Raw genomic sequence first — 16,137 nt, 5'->3', positions numbered from 1 at the left:
ATGATTATTTATTACTTTTTTGTTTAGTGTTAGCTTACTTCGTGTAGTCATTGCGTCCATTGGTTCTATTTCGTCTTGTTCTGGTTTGCGGGGTGTTGATTTGAATTGTTTGGGATGGTTTTGGTTGGATTTACCGGTAGACTGAATATCGAACCCTTTAAATTTTTGATTTTTCTTGTTAGAACTATCAGCAGCCATGTTGTGTGCTGCTATTTCCTTAGATCTGAATTTACAGAGAAACGCGTAGGCGTCTTCTACATCCTTAGGTCTGGCTGCTTGAGCGTAGCCGAAGTATGGTTCAGTTAGTCCGGATATGAAGGCTGCCAATGCATCTTCATCAATGAAATCGTTTATCGGCTCCCAATTGTTTTTATATTTCTCCTTTTGTTTTGCTAGGGTTTTAATGTTCTGAATTATTTCTTTAGACTTGTGGTAGTATCTTGCGATACTCATGCCATCAGTCATTCTAAATTGCCATAATTGGCATTTATAAGTTGAAAGTTCTTGACGATCGCCAAGAGAATTTATTAAAATTTCTTTTATGCTTTCAAAACTGTCGGGGTTACCGGCAAGGCAAATTATGTCTTTGGCTTTGCCTTGAATTTTGTTGATGACTGCAGTGACATACATTTTGAATTGCAATGGTGTCACGTGTTCTTTAAATGCGTTTAGAGTTTCTTCCGCTGTTGTCAGCCAGGCATTTAACTGTTTAGAATTACCGTCGAATGCGGGTAGCATTTTTATTGGATCAGGTATTTTAAACAATTGTTCGACGTTTGTTGTGGGTTGTAAAATAGGCTCTGGTCTGGGTGCTGCCATATTGTTAAAATGTGTTTCAATTTGGGAAAACATGGTATCGTGATCGTTTTGCTTGTTTGAAAATTCATTCATCATCTGCATCATTTTTTGTAACTGGGCATTAATTTGCTCCATGTTATCGTCTTTGGTTAAAGACATGGTTTCTATTTCGGGTGTGTTTTCGATGGGGATATGAGCTAGGTCCCCTGATTCGGCTGAGGAAATACTTTCGTCAGAGTCTGAAGAATCGCAATTGCTGCGTTTGATACTTCTCAACAATGCGCGAGTTTTCTTCAAGGCGTTAGGTGCTTTTGGCATTAATGTAGCCTTTGCTTGGGTGTATTTAATTTAATTTTTTGTCAGCGCACACGTTCTCTTAGAACTCGTGTGGCCTCCGAAAATGTGCTTCGCTTAGAACTTCACAATTTCGTGTGGGGTAGAAGTTCTCTTAGAATGCTTCTTGCCCCAAATGGTTAGTGTTAAATTGAAAATGTGCTGCCCGAGCCTTTCTCTTAGAGCGGACTTCGGTGCACAGAAAAATTTTACACTACCCAAGGAGAGTCCAATTTCAATCTTAGTTATAACTATTAAGAAAGTAACAAACTCACCTTTTTGCAATCGTGTTCTGCGGGGTTCACTTGGGTGCTTGATTCTCCTAGTGGACGTCTGAAGCACGCGGCGGAGTCTCAACTCTGTGTCTCTTTTAGAGGGACGGCAGATGCTAGCACTTTTCACACTTTGTTGAAATGCTTCGCGGGCTCACTCTGGTTGGATTTATCAATCCTAACCTTTGCACTGTTTATCGTACTTAGTTTTTACTGTTTCACTAGAACCGCAGGCTGCGCCAATCTTGATCTGGGCCACCTGTTCGAAGTTTTAAAAAAGTTTGTTTTCACTTTATGCACTTTATTTCACTTGATTGACTTAAAACTTAGCGGCCCTGACCGTAGATACATTTATACTGAACAACCACGCTGGTCTAGCAGGTGGTATTTAAGGGAACATTATGCTGACAAGACTAATGTTCCCACACGAGGCGGTGAGTGGCTTCATGTGCTGACCTAGGCGTCTGCGTTGCTGGTCAGTGTCCAGGTCCCTACGTAATTATATATTTAGGAAATCAGTTGACGCTAGGTGTGTGAAGGCGACGGAGGGAGTATTTATTCTGACGACTGTATATTAGAGTCCCAATGGCATGTATGGAAAATAGGTGATCATCGAATTTAATAACCGAACGCACCTCAACGAAAAAAGTTTAGCTCAATCGGACGGGATTAAGGGGTTGCGCAAAACGGCCAAAATGAAAGAAAAAAAACACAAAAGGACCCTTAGAATATTCAAAAATTGATTTCGAATTTTTAATGCTAAATGGCTTAGGATGTAATAAATCGTCGAGATATACCGCTACACAGTGGCAAGACTTAGAACAAAAGGTGGACTAAAGTCCAAACTTTTCCGTATCGGTTCATATAGGACGTTTTTATGTAATTTTGGTACTCTGAATTCGTTTTCGTTATTAAAACATTTCAAAAAAGAACATTTACTATTCATTAGGGTGTCTCAAACAATTTTTTTTTCTAAATCGTTCTTAAAATTTGTGCATATTATTATTGCAATGGCACGGGAATCGATACTTGATTCGATCGTTGGAGGGCTTCTCCACTGCCGTTTCGCAGTGTGTAGTTCGATTGAGCAGAAGGAAATAATCAATTATAGAAAATGTCAGTCTGTCTCGCTGTGAAAGTGACAGGGATGGTACTAGTGAAAGCTAACATACGTATCGGATAATCGAGCTTAAAGTATGCAGTGCGAATTTAGTTTATGTTGATTTGGTCTTCAAAATGCATTATTTAAATGTTTTGATAAATCAGGGTGAATGTTTATGTGCTTCATAGATTGATTTATATTGTTAGGAGCGACTCTGAGGCAAGGTGACAGGATCACCTAAACCACCCGTGAACACCAATTTAGGTTCATTTTAAATAGTTATTAACAGACACTTTTCAAGTCTGAAAATGGTGCAACATCACAGTGTGGGTAACCTTATATTGATGTTCTAAATTTGGTCCAAACTATTTATCAGGCAACGATACCCCTTCCAGCGTCCTTCTCAAGATTATGGTTGGCATTGAAAATACGTTATCCTGCTTACCAAGACTGCGTTATCGTGCAATATGAGGCCAAACTATGTCGCCATTCACCTCCGATACAGAACTCCTATCCCTTACCTCCCCGCGGTGCCAACCGGGGTACAGGCCACCTTATGCCATTTTTGCTAAAACTCGGGACTGGGTCGGGTTCTATCCCCAACCACTGTCAGTTCATTCACTTCGACAGGTTGACGGATTGGCGTCTGTCTTAGTTTCGTTTCGAGCGGGACTGGCAGTAGTGAAGATCGGCTGGGATCTGTGGTCGTATGCTGACAGGGAAGAGGGACAAACGAAGCGTGCGTGAAATTGATAGTGTATCCGTCATGCAGAGTGAATTTTTCAGAACAGTTATTTTAGACAGTTAAAATTATTTTTTGGTTTTTGTTTTGTAGGTTCGGTTTGTATACAACCCTCGATTCATATTTTTTGTGTTTTGCTGGTTTTCCTTTCGTTAAATTATTTGAAAAAAGAAATTTCAATATTCAGGGTTTAAATACAAGAAAAACATAATTAAATATCTTTTTGCCTTCAGTATACGAGTACTCGAAGACTAACCATCTCACCGAAGAAAACATATTCATTTCGTGGACGCATTGCCTGCTTGTAGCGAATCCTAGACCTTGGCGGTTATATTATTGACGATAGCACAAAAGCCATGCATTCAGTCAATTACAATGCAGTTTCTTTCCAGTCATCCTTATAGCTTACGTATAGTTTCATTTGGAATTTTCGTTCCTGAGATAGGGGTTAAAGAGTTCTATACAAACCAGTAGCATGAAAAGGAAAGATTCAAACTATCAGACATGTTTTCAAAGAAGACTCAAGTATCCTGAAATAAGGGATCGGGTCTTCACTAATCTATGTTTTCCACTAATGGTCATATTTCTTATTATTAGGCATCCCTAGAAACGATATCAAACTACGAAAAATCATTAATTTTTCATCATTTCACGGAGTTGAATGGAAAAATAGAAAAGGTGATCAAATCTCCCCAGTCTCTACTATATATAAACGCTCAGTATAGAATTAAATTGAATTGGAGTTAATGTAATTTTCGATTTTAGGTCACATGACTCTCCATAGTGCAACGTTTCGAAGGAATACCCCTTCATCTTCAGGGGAAATATTTTCCTTTTTGAAGTGGAATGTAATATTAAATTTGTTTCCATGAGTGGTTCAGCTCCACACTAAAATGGAAAAACTGTAGTTTTATCTTTCCAAACCTACACAATTACATTGCAAACATCAAATTAGCTTGGAACATTAATAAATATTTCAGATTAGTTGAAGATCTTATGACACAGTGGTGACAGGGGTTACGAACACGAAGGATGAGAGGGGGGGGAGAGGGTGGCATACGTGTTGGGAATGGTAAATGATGGTTAGTGCTGTGACATTTTATTTTTGGATATTGGGCGATATTTCAATTCCTTAAGCCTTACATCCTTATTATAAATAATGCAACTAGTAATTTTTACGCCATAACTAGTACAACCAAAGTTTTGCGAAAGAAGTTAAAATACAGATGCCCTATCTGAAGCTACTAGTATAATTTGAATATAAATCATACTATAAATCTATTGTATTACTACTAGGTGGACTACTTTACGATCTGTGTATTAATATACCACACCATCTACAACACAACTGAACGCATTGCTTGCTCCAACGGGTAAGTATATCAACTCTGAAGAAATTTTCACAAATTGTTTTGTCTTTGATGTGAACTTATATATTAATTTTTGAGAAATAGTTTATTTATTGTTGAGTCAATCCTTGTATCACGTAGATGTGTTTTCATACCCCGATATTCAAAATCGTTTTAGTTTTACCCCCAAAACACAAGTCAAGCAAATTCATTATGTAACGATCTGATTTTTAGTTATTAAAAATGGGTATGTGAGGAAAAAAATATAAAATGTTTAAGATATTCGCCTTTCGTGAACGGATTTAGACGATCTATGGCTTGTTAGAAAGGTGTTTTTCTAAATATTCTATTTATATTAGCGCTACGTAATTGCTTTGTTCGAAAGTTGTTTGCTTAAAACATGTCGTGTTTTGACCCATATCTCAGAAAGTAAACAAAAATTAGTGTCAAATTGTCACGTAAGGCCCTTCATTTGAAACATTTTCATTAAGATCAATTCACACATTGCTGAGATAATTACATGACATACATTCACACACATACATACAGAGATTGTCCCAATTTGTCGATCTGAGTCGATTGATATATAAGCCTCAGTCCTCCGGGCCTCGGAAAAAGTTTGAGCGAATCCTGATTTACTTCTTCATTTGCTGTTGCAGCTTTGGGTCAGATGCGTTCGCTTCACCAAGTTGCTTTGCTTCATTTTCTATGTAAGCAGAATGCTTCATAGGTGAATGCCGAACGAACGGATCGAGTAGCGATTTTTCCCACGCTTGCGAGTAATGGAATTATTCCGTCCATTATCGAGTGAGTAAGAGAAGAAACTACTGTATTATTCGAAGAGAACTGTGAATTAAGTGATTAAAAAGTAGAATGAAACTCGCATAACTGCCTGCTACTGCACTTTTCGAACAACCTACGGTTAATTAAGATTGATCCCAACAACTCTGATAATGATTTTGGAAAAAAACCGGAATACTAATTACTCTACTACTGGCGAATCCGTCTCCGAAATTGCTCCAAATGTTACCGAGAAAATAAACAACCCCACCGAAACCCAAAAAAATAAACAGCAGTCAGAATCCGAGCCCGCATGGTGTACGACCAAGTGGTGATGAAGCACAATGGATGTGAATTGATCTATGATGAATCATATGCGAAAGCCACTTTTAAACAAATCCTGTAGCTCAAATTCTACAATGCTGCTGCTCGCGGCAAGCTTCTTGCCAGGTTCAGATTTGTTTGCAAGAAAAAGAATTATGATTAGGCATGCAGTCTGCTCCTGTGGCAAGAAAACCAGAGCTTTTGTGATGGATAAGACTACGAATTGGGAATTGTTGCAAATGTAAGACCACGTGCTGATGAAACTCGATGGATGTGAGTTGATCGACAATGTATGAAGATTCCAAGCAAATCCCTGGGCTCAAATTCTACAAGGCTCCTCCTCGCTGTTATGTTCCTAGAAGAATCGAGTTTGTTGTCATGAATAAGGAAGGCGTACAATAGTACATCGACAATGGAGTTAATTCATCCCAAAAAAGATGAATCCACCAAATTGTTACCAGTTCCATCTAATAGAGAAATCCTGGTTGAGAAGGACGGAAAACTATAGATAAAAAGAGCATTTAACAACGATTTTGGATGGATGAAGAATCGATGAAAGCAACAAACATCAACAGAAAAGTGCGTGCATTTTTTTGGTAAAATTAGCTGGCATCAACAGAAAAGTGCCAGCATTTCACTAATGCAGATTCTCAGTGGCTTTTCAATACTCCTTCTTCATCGCGTATGGGGGGGGGGATCTTGGAATCGGACACGAAAAAATTCATGAAAACAAGATCACGATTTCGTGAACTGAAGGAGTTACGGAAACCGTGACCAAGTTCCTGAAATTATGAACAATAAACCTCGTGTACATGAAACTATTTGTGCTTTCAAAAAACTAGTTCGCGTCGGATATATACATGGCGTTACATTCGAATGTTTGGTTGGGTTACTGTGGTTGTTCCCTGGATATGTTTAGTTTTTGTTGTGATCCTTGTTCATAGTTTGGGGATACATAGCATTAATGATTGCAAGAGTTTATCCGCCATTTTTGTGAAGTCCAATCAAGTTACTGTGATATTTTGTTCATGAGTTTGCTATCGGATTTTTTGTCAGAGTAGCGTGATTTATGTTCATGATTGCAGGATCTTAGTCATTTTCGTAATTTCTATTTCACGGTATTTTAGTCATGAGCATAGTGATTCATGCTCATGATTTCAGGATACTAGTCATGATTTTTGTGTGAGTAATGTGATTTATATTCATGATTCCAGGATCATTGTCACGATTTTCATAATTTATATTCACGTTATCGTGAGATTTGAGTTGCTATTAGAATCATTTATGTTCATGATTTCAGGATCTTAGTCTCGATTTTTTAAATTTTTGTCACGAATAGCATGATTAATGTTCTTGATTTTAGGATTTTAGTCACGATTTTCGTAATTTATTTGCACGGTATCATGATATTTTATTCTAGAGCTTACTTTCGAATTTGACTGATGTTCATGATATCAGCAGTTTTATTATGATATTCGTACTTTTTTCGCCTTATCGCGATCTGTTATTTTTGGTTATTATCGGTTTTTGTACTCGAAGTATTGCGACAATATAAACCGGAACATAAATGTATGACTGATAAGCGGGAACTTGTTTTATGAACTATACAACGAACATGATTTGCCGCTCTATAATGTCATGCAGATGAATTGTACCTTGTATACACGAACACAACATTTTAAAAGTTCTTACAACTAGGACGTTATACAAAGAATATAATACCTTAAAAAAATTGTAAACCCAAGCAAAATTGTAGGACAGTGGATACGAAAAATGTTGGACTAGAAATGTAAGAATGTTGATATTTATGAATTGAAATCACACCTATAGATTTAACTATATTTACAGCTTAAAGCTAACTCTCGCTCAAAGGCAAACACGAATTGTACTAATTGGAGGTCCGAAATCCATAGCTGCTCCAACTACCATAATAATCCATGACAAAAAATCTACATCAAAATCGCCATATTTTCGCTTTGTGAAATGTACAGAACGAATTGCATACAACGCACGAATTTGACTCGTTACAGAAGACAACGAATAGATTCGTGTATTGCACTACCATTTTCGTTCCATTTACGATTTTTTTTCTATAAGTAGGAACCACTTCCTACTGCAAGAATCATTTCCATGATTTCCTCCGCAAATGCCGAAACGGTCCTGTATTGCTTGCATTTAGTGCAATTCACCTTGTCGGGGAAGGTATAGTTGGGTATAACAGATCCGGATAAGATCATGCGACAAAGTTTGCATGGATATAGTTTTTAGTCCCTTCCGCTTCGATTGATGCCAAATGCAGTATCTTTACTGACTGAAGTCAGGGATCCTTAAAACTGCACACACGGTGCTTCATCAGGTGTTCGCAATTAAAAATCGTATCAGTAATCACACCATCAATCTCGACTTCGCGAGATGGCACATAGGCGCGGTAGTCATGCGTTAAAAACGATGTGTGAGGAGTAATCTCGTAATATAAGTTCACCAGCACCTTGAGCATGTCCGAGGTAACTTTCGAAATATCGGTCTCACCCGTAACATATATTTAGGAAATCAGTTGACGCTAGGTGTGTGAAGCCGTCGGAGGGAGTATTTATTCCGACGACTGTATATTGGAGTCCCAATGGCATGTATGGAAAATAGGTGATCATCGAATTTAATAACCGGACGCACCTCAACGAAAAAAAAGTTTAGCTCAATCGGACGCGATTAAGGGGTTGTGCAAAACGGCCAAAGTGAAAATACACAAAAGGACCTTTAGAATATTCAAAAATTAATTTCGAATTTTTTATGCTAAATGGCTTAGAACTGCACGAATCAAAGGAACTTCTCATAAAAAAATTGTTGATAAAAGATGCCTATCTGGTACTTTAATTTTCAAACTTAGACTTTCAAATATAAATCAATAAACTTGTTTCTTTTCGAATTGACACCAGATTTCGACATTTCATTGATTTCTAAAACATTTGGCATACGAAAAAAAATATAAACTGCATTTCCAAACTCAAGTCCCATCTCAATTCAAAAATATTCCTTGTACCACAAAGACATTTTTTCAACATTACACCAGATCTTGACGCTTCATGACATTGTTTTTGGATTGCGCTCAAATTTTGCATGTGGGTTCATTTTTTCGAGATACCAATACTTTTGAGGTGAGTCTGATTTGAAATTTCAGGAAGACTATAAATATTGGCACTCCACTGTATATTAAGTGTACTCCTCAATTGACCCAAGTGATCCTAAAATGGATGTCGAACAAGATTCGTCGCCAAAGATCCGAGCTTCCATTTAAAATCAAATATAATGAACTGGGTTCGACCGTATCCGATCTTCTTTCGGATCAAAGATAGCCCGCGAAGTATTCTAATATTTTGCAAGACGCCGAAATATGGAGCTGTGCCAGTTATCTTGAAAGTTCGCCTAGATAAGATCAAGATTGTGATATTTTGTCTAAAGCAAACAAATGACGTTACTGGCGATAAAACTTTCATGAACAACTAACGCATTTACATCCCTGCTCACACAGTTGAGATTGACGGTGTAGTTATCGATTCGAACTTGACATGCGTAGATCTACTGAAGGGCGGGATTGTCTGTTTCCATGACTTCTTGCTCCAGTGAGCAAAGATTCTGAGTGACAATCGCACTGGACCTTCACACTAGTGTCGGGTGACCTTTTGGTGAGACTGTTTTGCGTCTTCTTCGACAAGAATCGTCTGCATGATCGGTTGTTTCGGTCGTCATGAGTCTTCATAACAATATTTTTTCTCATTTGAAAGTGCACTAAATATACCAGCAAGAAAAAGCTCTGCGACAAATCCGAAGCAAACAGCACCTGGTCAATTCAGAAGAAATAAAAAGTATATGTTTTGTAACAAGGGGTGAGTCGCTTGGAATAATGTGCCATACAAACTGTATCACCTACGATAACACGATATACGATTACGATTCACAGCAATACATCACTCGTTACCACAATGTGTGACACAATGAGGCACACTTTTGACAACTCAAAAACTGTCAACAAAGTATAGTTAAATAATCATAGCAACCATTGCTTTTGTTTTACTGAACACAATGGCACATCGTGGCACATTGCGGCACATCCTACTACGCTGTTTGATTGTGAGCACAATTCGATTTGTACTAAGCGACACACCCCTTGGTTTTTCACGACATTCAATTAGCAATTAGGGGCTGGAAAGTGAAGTATCTTTTTCAATATTAAGGGCCAAGAGTTGAAGGAAGAAAGTTTAGAAAAGTTTCCAATGCTTCCAGGAAGACCAAAAAGCATGTGACATTTCAACCAGAGATTTAACTTAGTGCAGGATTGGGAACTTTGTGATATAACGGAACTCTTCCCGGCATCGAGTACACTTCAATTTTCATGGTACGACATGGGGTAATCTTTTCGATGATAATTGATTTACCTTACTCTACGATCTTTGCTACAGCTTTAAAAAGGCGGCCTGTTTTACTGACCATGACCACATTTTCATTCTCCTTGTTTGTATGAAACTGAGAAAACGAGCGGAAAAAGTTTGCAATCATTTTCGCTATTTTCGTTGAAACTTGAAGTTTTTGTCTTGTTTGTTGTTTATTCTAGACTAACAGGATCGTCGCGTAGTCTTCTAACACCTTTGGTAGAGTCTCAGTTATGCGCCATTTTTGATATCTGCTGTGGCTTTCTTTTTCAGTTCGACTTTCAAACAATAATTTTGTGTGCAACTGGGTCTTATCCTGACTAATTTTATGACTTTACCTCACTTATTTTAACAAGCAGATCAAGATTTACAGGTTGGCGCCCTTGGCGGGGGCCAACCTGGCGAACAGCACGCTACGGCTCTGAACTCAATATAAGTTTTAATGGACATAGAATTTGGACCTATCGGCTGCGATCGATGTCAAATGCAATTGCTTGCAATCTAGCATTTTGAACTGGTACCGGTAACCACGCCATCAATCTCGACTTTGCGAGACGGCACATAGACGTTGTAGTCCTGCGTAAAAAGTACAACGCTAGTAGTATAGTAATATAATCTGACCTGAGAAAACATTCGAAATTTCGATTACAATCTATTTTTTTAGTGGATATCTTTCAAAAGATTAAGTTTGGCGAGTCTTGGCGCGGTCAACAGTGGTATCGGTCCTTTCTTATGTAAAATTGTTCTCGATTAATAATCATGTTGTTTGCGAATTCGCGAACACATTTTTACTCTTCACGAGGCAACCTGACTTGAAGTAATACATGTACAATTTTTTGCACTGGTTTTCATTCGAAACACTACGACGCTGTCATCAGAATAGCAAGTAAAATAATTCGAATAGCGAGTTTATAGTTATAGAGTATATAGTGTTTTGCTGTGTCCATAAAGTTATTGCTTCGGAAAAGCAATCATTTACAAAATTGTTTACTGCACAAAAACTGTTCGGAGCATACTTGTTTTTTGTTCTTAGTAACACGTAAAATCATTTTCAGGAAGCTTAATTAATGTTAACGAACACGCAATCTTGAAAATTATCCTGAATGGAATCCACAAGGTATGATTCTGCCCTGGAGGTAATTTTTTTTCTTATTTAACAATATTCATTTTCAAAAGGCTGGATGTAGCTGTCGAACCATTGTCGGCCCGTGTTTGACTATTTCGAAAACGATGATTTTAATTTGCTGGAAATAACACTTAACGAAATGAGTGCACTGATGGGAAACACGGTTCTGCAATGAGCAAGTACCGCTGATGCGATAAGGTCCATACTCTGGCTGACAGAGCTTACCAGTTTCCATAAAATGACAGATAATTGATACTATCCACGCTAAATGATCTTACAAATTGCAAGCCGAGGTAGTAAAAAAAGTTCTACCGTCAGTTCGAGAGCTTTTTTTTCTCTCGCTCACTAGATAAGGCCAAAAACAACAACCGCCAGAGCACCATGGTGAGTGCGATTGGGTCCCAAGGGGAAGTAATGGCATTTCAGGCATAGCCTAGTGGCTTCTAGCGAGTCACGAAGAAGATGCTGTTTTTTAATGTCTTTATACGTATTCTGGGAAACCATCTCGACAGACGAAACATTCCAGCATCGCAGACGGAAGATCAGAAAACTTCGAACGTTGAATCTCTTAATTAGTGGTCTCAATGGGCTATGGGTATGACAAAAAATTAGCCGCGCCGTGTTCATCTCGGCACAGTCTGGACTGAAGACGTTTCTGTCTGTCGTTCTAAATTGAGAACAAGCGAGCATCATCAATTCCGCGGGCAAGTCCAGCACTTTTTGTTTTATCTCGAATCAACACGCGAGCAGACGAACCCGCGTCATTCATCAACACAGCAGCAGCACCTTCGCGGAAATATAATAGGGCTGTTTGAGATAATGACTGACGGCAGCGGTAGCGATCGCGGCTTGGATGCGCAAGAATGGACTTTACGAGCATCAATTATGTCTCGGTCACCCCAGTACAACTCCTCTGGGGGGTTGCTCGGTGAGTAACTCCTTCGCGTGAGTTGATTCGTGAAGATTCCGTGTGGGAATGTCGTTCGTCATGTTAACGATGTTGTTGCTTTTTTTATTCGCTAGGTATAGATAAATGGTATGTTTTGCTTTGAAAAAATTACAACATTGTAGTAATCTTCGAAGATCCAATGTTCAACAGAATTAATCGCTGAAAGACGAATGATTGATCCGTCAAAATAAACCCCAACATCAAAGAGGCCCTAAAAGCAGTAGAACGCCTATGCATCCTCAAATAACAACACCGAGGGAAGTAGATTGACGCAAAGAGCAAATATTCACAACACTTTTGACACTCAATCACAACCCAACGCACGGTCAGTTTCAAAGTGCATCATACGTGCGTTTTCTATTTGTACTTCACACCCGTTGCGGTTGTTCGCTGTCGGATAGTACAAAACATTGCACCAACCACTAAATCATGAGCCTTTTTTTTCTCTCTCTTTTTTCCAATCCCCGGGCAACCACTTTGCATACCATTTCCACGCTGCTCGTACCGTCGTCATCGGGGCGCTGCATCCCCTGCAGGCTACCGCGAACTACAATGCACAATTTGGACCGTTGCATTGCGTGGTGCGCTATAATGGTCTCGAAAAGAATTCATTCGCGAAATGCCGCCCATTTTTCATACGTATACCTATACGTATCTATCTACCTGTATGAACGTGTGACGGGCAAGCGAGCGAACGAGCGTAAAAAACATTGCACTACCTGTTCGATTGGCTCACTGCTGGCTGCAGCAGACCCAGACTAGAACCGCCCGGAGCCGACGGTGGAGTTGTAGCGAAACTCGTACCGCGCGGTTAGTGTGGGCCCAATCCAATAATAATGGGACCGGGTCCGGGTTTGGACGAACCACCACCAGCTCGCGGGTTCTGCTTAGAAGCGCCAAATGGAGCCACATTACATCGGGTGTCTGACAGTTGAGAAATTTATTGAAATCGAATTGCTCCGCCGGCCGCGGCGCTTCGGTTGGGGATTGTTTTTTTTGTTTCGTCCTACGATAGATCAGTGCATGTGTGCTCAGTGCAGACGTCTTTGAAATTGTTGTACCGCTGGAAGGGTTTTTTTCGGGCTGACTTTCTCCATTCAGGTATTCAATGAACGGTTGGTGCAAACTAGGCACTGTTTACAGAGCATGTTTATAACGTTCTGTGCGAGCCTTCGGGGGATGAAGCGCAATAGAAAACGGAGCCAGACAGTAAATCGTGGGTACGCATACAGTCGCCGGTTAATGTGAAACCCCTTCGACTATCGTGAAACTATTTAAATGAGGCAGTCTCATGCTCTCAATCGGGTTCGGTATTCCGAACAGATATACAGAATGCAATATTCAACCACTTCAATGATTGAAGTTTTAATGATCCAAGTTCGCCGAGCAATTAGTGGTATTAACAGTATATTACAGCCCATTGGAAGTAGTTGATACAAAGTTTGTCACAGTGTGAATTTAGTTTATTATTTTGGTCACCAAACTGTGACATGTAAAACTGGCATGCGATGGAAAAGGTGACAAAATCTTTCAATAATATATTGAAAAGTGAGGAATGTAAACTTACCTTATTGCACAGTTTTGCATTTCGTTTGTTCTGTAAACAAAAGAAATGATATAATTAATAATATGATCATCGTGTATGAATATTTGAGCGAGGAGGGTCATCTCGATGTAAATTTTTTTTTATCGATGAGTCTATTTTGAATAATATAAGCTCAAGATTTGAACGCTGAGTTCGAAATATTCTAGAATAGCGGTTTCAATCCTCTAGTATATATGTCCCTGAGGGATTCTTGATTGGTTCCAGGGAATACGGGACAAGAAACGGGTATTGGTGCAAATAAAATGAAACAATTGAATTAACCCTAGAACGTTGCACTGCCTTCTTTGGAGCCGTGTGAAGACTAGAATTTGGCATTTACCGACCTGAGACCCTAACCACAATTCAATTGAGAGTGCCTAGTATGAATAGGAAAAGGTGGTATAGCCAGGTTGCTTATAGCCGTCGTGGAAGCAGGTGTCAAAGTTGGCGTTGAGTACATTTGTACCCCAGTGTACGGTTGCCGTTAGCGTTTCGTCAGGTTTCGTGCTGTCAGTGGAAATGTGACTCATGACAATACCAGTTTAAATACTGGTTGTTTTACTACGTACACTGCTAGCCAATAAAATAGGTGTGTGATAGATTATTTTGTTTTTCTCTCAATTACGCATACCAAGTTGCAGCAGTCTCAATCACACCTACCGCACACAGAGGCCTTGGGATCTGTCAAGTTACTAGTGGGTTGTTGGCGATGATTATATTTGCAATCTTTGTCAAGATGCAAAACAAGACTACCGCAGGCTTTTTCGTGTGGTCAATATAATAGGTGTGTGAAATATATTAACGTGTTATTATTTTACATAATTCCATTATACGTTTTATTTGGTGAAGTTTGAATTCTGCGTGTTAATAAATGTATTTAAATGCTGAATAAGTCAAAGATTTGTTATAGAATGGGTCGAGCATCTCACTGTACTCAAGTGGAACGAGTTTTGCTAAGAAATTTTGTTCAAGAAGATAAGACGTATAAATAAATCGCGAATACACTACGGCTTTCCGAAAACTTCGTTACAAATGCCTTAAAACCTTTGAAAAAAGGAAACACGCAAAAAACCCAAGAAAACATCTACAGCAGCTGACCATCGTATTGCAATTTTAGTGAAATCTGATCCATTCGCGTCATCCAAGACTAATTCAGCACAAATTGGAAAAGTGGTAGGTCCGAGAACAGTTCGCTGTAGGCCGTAAAATTCCAATCTTCCAGAAAGAATTGCTAAGAAGGTTCCACTATTTCGAAGCCAAAGCCTTTGAAGAAAAATGCACTTAGCTTTTCAACAGCGTTAATGGGCCTGGTTCAGAAGGAATCAAAAAATGGCGACATATCCTTCGGAGGGACGAATCAAAGGTAAACCTGTTTTCCTCCGATGCACAACGAAACGTTAAACGTCCAAAGCGCAAACAGTTTGATCTGCGACACACGCAAAATATGGTAAAGCACGGAGGCGAGAACAATGAGGTTTGGGGATTGCTTTTCGTGGAATGGTGCAGGTCCTATTCTTCGCTACGCCACTATAATGGCAAGATTCGAATGCAAGGCTAAAGGATGGACATCCTAAAGGATGTCATGCAGTCCTATGACAAAGATAACGTGCCTTTACATGACAGTTTCAGCAAGATATTGACCAAAAACACACATCGAAGTAGGGTGATGAGCCTATTTTCACCATACTAAGCAAGGTGCCTCACTAATTCGGTAATTTCTTGCCTTACAATCAATGGAATGCGTAAAAATTTACATCAACCGCTTTGTTTCGTTGTTAAGAACCAATATAATAACACAAATGCGTTGAAAACAGTAAAATTCTCGTGTTTGAGCACAATGAAAACTCGAATCGAGTGCCCCTATTGTTGCGCTACCATTTGACTCAATGCGTTGAACAAAGATGACAGACACTGCTCTAACCAACGGCTTCAAATGGGTAGGGTGATAATAGAAACATGGCGCAAATAGGCTCATCACCCTATGTAAAAGAATGGTTTCGGGATAATAAAGTGACTATAATTTCGGACCACGCCAATCTCCTGTCATCAATCCCGTAGAAAATTTATGGAATGTACTTAAAAAGAAGTTATTCGATCGAAATTTCACAAATAAGGATTGTTTGTGGGAAGCAGCTTAAAAGGAATGCTACCCTATACAAACGGAAACTTATCAGCGTTTGAATGACAACGCCGAGACAAATGGATAAAATTTGGTTGAATAAGGGAGCTTATACAGGTTACTAGTTGTTAAAAATGTTGAAGTCTTAAAATCATTGGATTCGAAAAATTTTAATGCAATGGATTACAATACACCTATTTCATTGACCAGGTACTTTTTTGGATTTCATGGAGA

General features: G+C 39.0%; 1 protein-coding gene across 5 annotated transcripts in view; it reads right to left on the bottom strand.

Moving 5' to 3' along the window:
- Positions 1 to 16,137, bottom strand: part of LOC131687479 (uncharacterized) — a 408,110-nt gene that overhangs the window by 56,604 nt on the left and 335,369 nt on the right. For 4 of the 5 annotated variants that reach the window (XM_058971567.1, XM_058971566.1, XM_058971569.1 and 1 more), the window contains one exon: positions 13,767 to 13,796. The exons of the other annotated variant lie outside the window; for it this stretch is intronic. The gene's annotated coding sequence lies outside the window, so the exon portion shown is untranslated. The remainder of the gene's footprint in view (positions 1 to 13,766; positions 13,797 to 16,137) is intronic. 5 annotated transcript variants of the gene reach the window in all.

This window comes from Topomyia yanbarensis, chromosome 3 (assembly GCF_030247195.1).
Source record: "Topomyia yanbarensis strain Yona2022 chromosome 3, ASM3024719v1, whole genome shotgun sequence".
Classification (NCBI taxonomy): Eukaryota; Metazoa; Arthropoda; class Insecta; order Diptera; family Culicidae; genus Topomyia; species Topomyia yanbarensis.
The sequence above is the reverse complement of the archived record's forward strand: the minus strand, read 5'-3'. Positions and strand labels throughout refer to the sequence as shown.